This window comes from Octodon degus, unplaced genomic scaffold (genome assembly GCF_000260255.1).
Source record: "Octodon degus isolate 3935 unplaced genomic scaffold, OctDeg1.0 scaffold00103, whole genome shotgun sequence".
In the NCBI taxonomy this organism is placed as follows: domain Eukaryota; kingdom Metazoa; phylum Chordata; class Mammalia; order Rodentia; family Octodontidae; genus Octodon; species Octodon degus.
In genome coordinates, this window is record NW_004524679.1 from 4,835,533 (window position 1) to 4,845,049 (window position 9,517).

Genomic DNA, 9,517 nt, shown 5'->3' on the forward strand with positions numbered 1-9,517 from the left:
ATATATATTGTCTCACTAGTGTGATAAAATTGTTCAAGTCCAAAATATACTGTAGATATTGATACAGGGAGAAAAACTGGTCTCGGGTGGGTGACCTCTAAGCAATATAGGGAACCTCCAAATGACAGAGAAAAATGATCTCTGGACCTGACCTGCATGAGTTCATGTTCTCTAAAACTGAAGAATGAATTTTAGGAACAAACGGAGGTTATGAGCAGAATATATTTATTGAGAGAAAGAAAGCTCCTTTCCAAGAGAGGTATTGGGGGGTGGCGAGCGGGTAGTTCCCCGGGAAGCTGTCTCTTCCAGGGACTTTTATAGTGTAAAACCATGTGGGGCAAAGGTGGAGAGAATGGGAACTCGCTTAGGTGGGCAGGAGGTGGGACAAAACTATGGTCAACCAATGGGATTACATATGGGACAGGGTCTTTTTCTGTTGGGGGTTGGAACGTGGGATAGGGTCTCTTTCTTTTGGGGGTTGGGCTACTGACTCACTTGGGTCTTTCCAGGTGATTAATACCTATTTAGAATATCAATCCCAGGTGCTACTTGTTTAGCATTTGTTTGGCCTTTAGGTCTTTAGGTCTGGCTCACAGCAGGAGCATCCGCCCCTCCCACAGTGGTAAGGCATCTCATCTTGTGTGTTGTCTCCTTTGAGGGCCTGGCCCTGTCTGACTACCTATAATACTTTTATCTATCTCGGCTGCCTACAATAATATAGTGAGTTGGGAAGCAACTCTTCAAAAGAAAAGACAAATTGTTATAGGAAAAAGGGGAAAGAAATATATTAGATGAAACATTCTTAAATTCATTTGGAACTAAGAAAAATTCATTTGTAAGAAAAGTCTTAGACTAGGAAAAACAATTCTGGGTAACAAAAGCAAGATAGAGGGGCCTGGGAGATGGCTCAGTGGAATAAGCGCTTCCCTGGCAAGCGCAAGGGCCTGAGTTCAATCCCCGATTCCACCAAAAAAAAAAAAAAAAAAAGCAAGATAGGGCATCACAATCCCTGACCTCAAATTGTGCTACAAATTACTATGATAAATTTGGCATGATACTAGGGAGAAAAAACAGGCCTGAGGATCAGTGGAACAGAATAAAAGATGCAGACTTAATCACAATCTCACTAAGCCACCTAATCTTTAACAAAGGAGCTAAGCATGTTCACTGGAAGAATGATTTATACCCAAGATAATTAATATAGTTTTACAGTGAGTTTCTTTTAATTAATTGAGAAGAAAGGCTTGTGCTAATACTGTTTAAACAAGTTGTCATGCCTATGTCCTTTACTCTCAATAACTACTATAAAGACAATGGTACGCAATGTATTCATAATTGTTACTCTCCTGCTAACGTGTTTTGAAATTCTGTCTTATTATTTCTATTTTTGTCTTGAAAATAAAAAAGGAAAAAAGAAATCAATCACTAATTAAAATATCAAAGTTCAAAATAAAATGGCTTAATTGTCAAAGACACTGGACAAATTACTTGAAATATTTTAATTTATCTACTCAACTTTTATAAAATCTTTCATGTTATAATTTTAATGATCTGTTTTATAAAAATAAGTTTAAAATAAAATTAAATGTTAAGTTTTTGTTCTTAACTCACAACTCAAATTCCTATATTGTATATTTTAATTTATATACTCTAACTTATATACTATCCTAGTCCCAGAACTAATAAGTTATTAGATGTATGACATTAGTAGCTTTTAATCTTTTAATCTTTCAGAGCCCTAGCTGCACCCCCAGCTCATCCCCCATTTGTTTTCTCATCTATAGGTTGGGGATAATATTTGTTTGCCTTTGTCAAAGATGATTTTGAGGAACAAAGAAGGTAATCCACCTGGATTGATAATTTTTAAACTCCGAAACATCATGCAAATGTAAGTTGTACTATTCATTATGTCAAGTTTAAGAACCAAGGAATGCTTCTTTAGATTTCAGTTGTGTCTCTAATTCAAGCTGTATGATCTAAGTAAAGGCATTAACTGAATCTCATTCTCTCCATTTTTAAAGTGAAGCAACTTGGTCTTTTAACATGCTGTGATAGAGTAATTATAATTTCCTCCATATATTATTGGCAAATAACAAAATAATCTGATAAAAATATGAAATGTTCAATGAATTTTTCAAAGTAATCACCAATGCTATGAAGAAATAATTTTATATTGTCGCCTTGATTTATCACTTAATTCTTACATGTCTTTTACACAAATAAATGATTTATTAAAGTAATGGATATTGAACCCAGATACTTTTCACTGAAATACATCTTTATCTCCTTTTTGAGTTTTTATTTTGAGATAAGGCTTTTCTAAGTCATTTACTTGACCAGGCTGGGTTTGAACTACCAATCCTTCTACCTTGGCATCCTAGAATGTTGGGAATACAGTTGTATACCATCACCAGTAAATGATTTTAATTCCTTCTATTTTCTGCAATTATAGAAGATGTACACTAAATCCCATTACCTTACATGGAAAAGAATAAATTACTCTGCATTACTATCTAAACATAAACAAATATGTATTTGGGTTAGCTCTTGAAATAATTAAAATAATTTTGTACCAAGAAGGAGAACATTTATTACACAGACTAAAACTTCAAAAGTAAATATTCTCTAATTAATATTTCATTTCAGTATTAACAAATAATTTTTAAATATATATACATATATTTGTATACACATAGTATACACTTTCATGTTTACTATCATTGTTAAACTTCTAATGGAAGTTCTTAAGGTATAATAGACTAAACAGAAATGTTTCACAAATGACAAGTGATGAGTGGAGGAAAATATAGAAGTTTGGAAACTAGACTGAAGGAAAGAGGGGAAGCATTCATTCCATTAAGTATTTATTTAAAAATGTTATTAGTTGTCTACTATGTGCTATGTAGATATTATATTGGATACTAGGAAGAAATATAAATGAATAAATTTCTGTACTCAAAGGTTTCAGTATTAGTGAAAAGGTATTTATGTATATAGACACATTACAAATGATGTTATGCTGTTGATATACAGAGGGCACCCATGGAATGGACAAAAAAATACCTGTCTCAAACTTAAGGATTAGATAAAGCTTCCTGAGGGAAATGGTCATCTGAGCTGAGTTTAAAGTGTGAGGTAGTTGTTGACATTACAAGAGTATAGAATGTACTCTTCGAGAAAGGAAACAAATTGTGACAGGAGATTTTTGGAAAACAATAAGAATGATTATTCCAATGATTCATAAGTTGTTCAGATATTTAGAGTGTGAAGGAAGAAGTTGCACTACGTGAAGCTGATGACATAGGAAGGAATAGATTTGGAAAGGATTTGATATGACTTATAGAAGTTTGCTTTATAAGTGACTGCTTAGGCAAGGGTAGGGACCAAGTTCAATCCCAGGAACCACATGCTGCACTGACTCTGTCCCTGGACATGCTGAGCTGGGCACGGAATCCAGGTGTGGTGTCACACATCTGTAATCCTGGTGCTGGGGAGGCTGAAAACAGGAGGATCACTATGAGTCCGAGCTGTGTAGCGAGACCCTGTACCAAAGACATTAAAGAGAAAAAGAAATAAAAAGTAAGAAAGTTTGCTTTAAACTGAAGTTGATGTAGATCCATCAAATTAATTTAAGTAAAACAATGGCATGATTTTTTTTTGTTTAGCTCTATGGAGACAAATCTAATGAACAGGAAATCTATATAAATAGTAAATAATAAAAACATGTATGTACACATTTATAGTCCCAGGTATTCAGGATACTGAGGCAGGAGTGCTGTACTGCTTGACATCAGGAGCTCATGACCAACCTGTGCTAGATAATGAGGGCCTATGATAAAGAAAAAGAAGAAAAATGGAAAGGAACAAAGAAAGAATCAGAATTGGAAGCATGAGATTTGAAATACAGTAGTGAAGGTAGAGTGGAAAAGGAGCATATTCAAGAATTATTTATATGGTATAAGATGAGAAAGTTTGTGAATGACTGTGTGAAGATAAGGGGAGGGTAGGTCATTGAAAAAGCCTTAAATTTTGAGCTTTAGGGAATATAAAGATGAGAATTGAATTTAATAAAATAAGGTATAATGGCGAAAGAAAAACTAAGGAGTCAAGCCTTAGTTTTTTTTAAATTATGTATTCAGCTTTAATCACATAGAAAATGAAGGTGGCTTCAAAATTTTCAAACAAATTCCTAGCCCAGGACCCGGTGAGTGTGTGGGAGAGCTTCCACCTACCATGCACTAGTGGAACCTACCAGTCTCAGCCCAAAAACAGAGTGGGTGAGAGCCTCTTCCACCCCTTTGTGACCCCCCCCACCACTCTGCAGAGCACCCCCCCCCACCCTGCCAACCAAGTGAGAATTTCTACTGCGTTCTGGGGAGCCCCAGATCCAGTCCTAGCCCAGGACTGGTGAGTGTGTGGGAGAGCTTCCACCTGCCCTGTGCCAACGGGACCTGCAGGTCCAAGTCCAGGCGTGGAATGGGTGAGACCCTCTTCCACCCCCCTTGGAAACCCCTGTACCACTCCACAACACCACCCCTATGCTACCCACCCAGTGAGAATTTCTGCTGCATTCTAGGGAACCCCCAGATCCAGCCCTAGCCCAGGCCCAGTGAGGGTGTGGGAGAGCTTCCTCTTACCCCTACTCAACCTTATCCCCTCCAGACTCAGCTCAGGCCTGGCAAACAGGCCTGGGGTGAAACCGTGCAGCAGCAATCCCTGCAGAAAAAGTAGGGGACAAAGCCACCCAGGTAGTCCAGGAGCAGAACATCTTGCCAGAGGGGCACAACAGGATCACTCCCAAGGGCAGCAGCAGGAAGAAGCTGAGCACAGCAGCCAGAAGCAAACCAGGCGCAGCAGGATAAATCCAAACTTTGTAGATCTGCACCTGAATTTTAGTAGATGCTAAGGTTATAAATGCACTAAAGCTCTACAACAAAGACAGTGTTGTAGCAGAAGACAGTGCTACACAAAATGACAACTAGAAGGAGCAAAATGCAATCTCAGACCCTGAGCCCACCCATAACAAGTGCAGAGGACACTAACACAGAACAAATTGGGAACCACACAGCTGAAATGAATGAATCAATGGCTTCTAAAATAAACAACAGCAGAAAGGTATAGAGGAACTTAGACTGGAAATAAAAAAAAGAAATCTCTGAAATGATAGCATCTGCAGTAAAGAATCAAATGCAGAAATGTATGGAGGAAACCCAATGCCCACCCAGAACAAGTACAGAGGACACTAGCTCAGCTGAAATGTATGAATTAATAGCATCGATAGTAAATAAGCAAGAGCAGAAAGTCATAGAGGAACTCAGAGTGGAATTCTTTTCTACTAGCTCAGCTCAAATGTACAAATTAATAACATTGATACTAAATAAGGAACAGCAGAAATTTATAGAGGAACTCAGAGCGGAATTCTTTTCTAAAATAAAGTAAGAATTCTCTGAACTCATAGCATCTGAATTAAAGAATCAACTACAGAAACATAGGGAGGAAACCCAATCTGAAGAAAACACTGCAATAAAAGAATTAATAACTGCTTCTAGACAAGACGTTGATAAGAAAAATAGAAGAGAGTAGAAGAATGACGGATTCCTTGAATGAACAATACAGGAAAGAAATCAAACACATGAAGACAAGTCAAAGAGATATAGAGGAACTTAAAATCTTAATCACAAGCTTGCAAAACCACTTAAGTGAAAGTGAAGAAAGAGTTTGAGATCTTGAAGACGCTGGTGCAGCTAGTGAAAAGGCAAGAAAAGATCTCTTAAAAACAACTAGGATGCAGAAAAAAATAATGCATCACGTGCAAGACGATGCAAAGATAAACAACATGAGACTAATAGGCATCAATAAGAAAGAAGGATCCAATACAAATGATGCTAAAAAGCTATGGGCAAGAGTAATAGCAGAAAGCTTCCCAAATATGAGGAAACAATCTGCCATTCAGGTAAATGAAGCATACAGAATGCCAAGTAACCTAAACCCAAAGAAAAACACACCGAGACATATAATAGTCAAGATCCCAGAAATTCAGTTCAAGAATAATATACTGAAAGCCGCTAGAGAAAGGAAGCAGATCATAGTCAAAGGAAAACCCATCAGAATTATGGACGACTTCTCTTCACAAACCTTGAAGGCAAGAAGTGCATTGAGCATAGTACTTCAAGTCCTCTAGGAAAACAAATTCCAGCCCAAACTTCTATACCCTGCAAAACTCTCTTTCAAGTTTGATGGAGAAGTGAAATACTTCCAAGAAAAAGAACAACTAAAGAATTTCATGATGACAAAGTCAATCCTACACAGGCTACTGAAAGATGTTCTAAAGAGGGACCAAAATGATCAAAACTCCATGAATGAGATCAGAAGCAACCAACTAAATAGGGCAAGCAATAAAACTCAGGAGGAAAAGGAGTAAACGACAACAGGTAAATAACATGTCAATCGTAACTCAATATATGTCAATTCTAACCATCAATGTAAATGGACTCAATTAACCAATTAAGAGAAATAGGCTGGCACAGTGGATTAGGAAACAAAATCCAACAATATGCTGGATATATGAAACACATTTAACTCATAAAGACATTCATCGGCTGAAAGTCAAAGGATTGAAAACTATACTACATGCCCCAGCACTACAGAAAAAAGCAGGGGTAGCAATCCTATTTGCAGACAGTCTCAACTTCAAACCAACAATGATCAAGTGAAATAAAAAAGGCCACTATATACTGGATAGGGGAAAAATTCAAGAGGAAGAGGTAACACTCATAAATATGTTTGCACCAAACACGGGAGCACACAACTATATAAAGCAAATCTTAATGGACATGAAAAATTTAATATCCAATACGACAATCTTAACAGGAGACTTTAACACCCCCTTATCACAAAAAAAGCACAACCAGACAAAAACTTAGCGAAGAAAAACCAGAACTGAACCAGAGCTTGAAACAAATGGACCTGATGTACACATACAGAGTGTTCCACCCAAACACAGCTGAATACACGTTTTTCTAAGCTGCACATGGGTCATTTTCTAAAATGGACCACATACTGGTCTATAGGTCATGCTTAAGTATATGTAAGAAAACAGAAATTATCCCATGCATATTACCTGACCACAATGCAATGAAACTGGAAATGAATGATGAAAGAAATCAGAAAAACACCCTAAATACATGGACATTAAAAGACACCCTACTCAGCAACCAATGAGTCACAGATGAAATTAAACAAGAGATTCAATAATATCTACAATTCAATGAAAATACAAGGACAACTTATCAGAAATTATACGATATGATGAAAGCAGTTCTTAGATGGAAATTCATAACTGTGAACTCACACATTAGGAAAACAGAATGGGAACAAACAAACACCGTAATGCTGAACCTCCAACAACTAGAAATGGAAGAGCAAACAAAACCAAGATCCCATAGATGGGAAGAAATCATAAAGATGAGAGCAGAAATTAATTCAATTGAGACAAAGAAAACAGTTCAAAAAAATAATGAAACAAAAAGCTGGTTCTTTAAAAGATTAAATAAAATCGATAATCCCGAGCTAACGCCATCAAAAACAGGAAAGAAATAATTCAAATACAAGCAATAAGGAATGAAAATGTTGTAATTACCACAGACCAGTGGAAGTTCAGAAGATTATCAATGGCTACATTGAGAATTTTTACTCTTGCAGAATAGAAGACACAGAAGAAATGGACAGATTCCTAGAAAGGCACAAATTACCAAAGCTGAATGGATAAGATATAACCACTCTCAGTAGTCCAATAAGTGCCAATGAAATATGAGATGTAATAAAAAACCTACAGACAAAGAAAAGTCCAGGTCTGGATAGACCCACAGCTGAATTATACAAGAAATTTACACAGAGTGTACTCCCTATACTCCTCAAACTCTTCCTTGAAATTGAAAAGGAAGCAATCCTCCCAAAATCAGTCCTGGTGGCAAGTATTATACTGATACCAAAACCAGGGAAAGACACAACTAAAAAAGAGAACTACAGGCCAGTCTCCCTCATGAACATAGATAGCAAAATCCTCAATGAAATCTTAGCAAATAGAGTACAGCAAATCATCAAGAAGATCATACACCATGACCAGGTAGGATTCATCCCAGGGATGCAAAGATGGTTCAATATTCAGAAATCTATCAATGTAATACACTATATCAATAGAGCAAAAACTAAAAACCACATGATCATTTCAATTGATACAGAAAAGAATTTTGACAAAGTCCAATACTCATTCATGTTCAACATCCTACAGAAAATTGGAATAGTTGGCCTCTACTTCAATCTGGTAAAAGCCATTTATGAAAACCCAATGGCTAACATAACTCTAAATGAGGAAAAACTGAAATCTCTTACTCTTAGATTTGGTACAAGACCAGGATATCCTCTATCACCACTCCTATTCAATATAGTTCTGGAATCATTAGCTACAGCCATTAGACAAGAGAAAGAAATCAAAGGAATAAGAATAGGCAAAGAAGAAGTTAAATTATCTTTATTTGCAGATGACATGATACTTTATTTGGAGGAACCAAAAAACTCCACCAAGAAACTACTAGAATTAATACAGAAATTCAGTAGCAAAGCAGGTTATAAAGTCAATACGCAAAAGTCAATAGCATTCCTTTACACAGATAACAAACTCATGAGAGGGAAATTATACAAACAATACTTCTTATAATAGCATCAATGAAAAGGAAATAGCTTGGAATTAATCTAACTAAAGAAGTCAAAGATCTTTTCAAGGAAAATTACAATACTCTTAAAAAAGAGATCGTAGAGGTTTTCAGAAAATGGAAAGATATCCCATGCTCCTGGTAGGAAGAACCAAAATTGTGAAGATGACCATACTCCCAAAATTGCTGTACAGATTTAATGCAATCCCTATGCAACTAACACCAACAAGCCTCACAGAGTTGGAGAAATCATTCCTAAAATTTATTTGGAACCAGAAAAGACCTAGAATAGTAATGGCAATCCTGAGTAATAAAGACAAGGCAGGAGGCATTACAATTCCTGACTTGAAATTATACTACAAGGCTAATGTGATAAAATCAGCATGGTACTGGCAATAAAATAGACCTGGGGATAAATGGAATAGATTAGAAGATGCTGAAGCCCCTAGGAACACACTCAGCCAACTTATTTTTGACAAAGGGGCTGAACATATTCACTGGAAAAAAGATAGCCTCTTTAACAAATGATGCTGGAAAAACTGGCTCTCTACATGCCGAAAACTAAAACTTGACCTGGGTCTATCACCATGCACTAAGCGAAGGTCAAAATGGATTAAAGATCTTGTAAGGGTTCAGTCGCCATGAAGGAAGACCCCAAGAGTCGGTCTCTCATGCAAATCACAAAGGGAAAGTTTTATTATCTACGTATACGTAGGGCGGTCTGCACATGCAGGAACAGAGTGCGCCTTTAGTGATACAGGCATAGTTTTTTAAAGGTGAAAACCACAAAATAGGGTGGGAGCAAG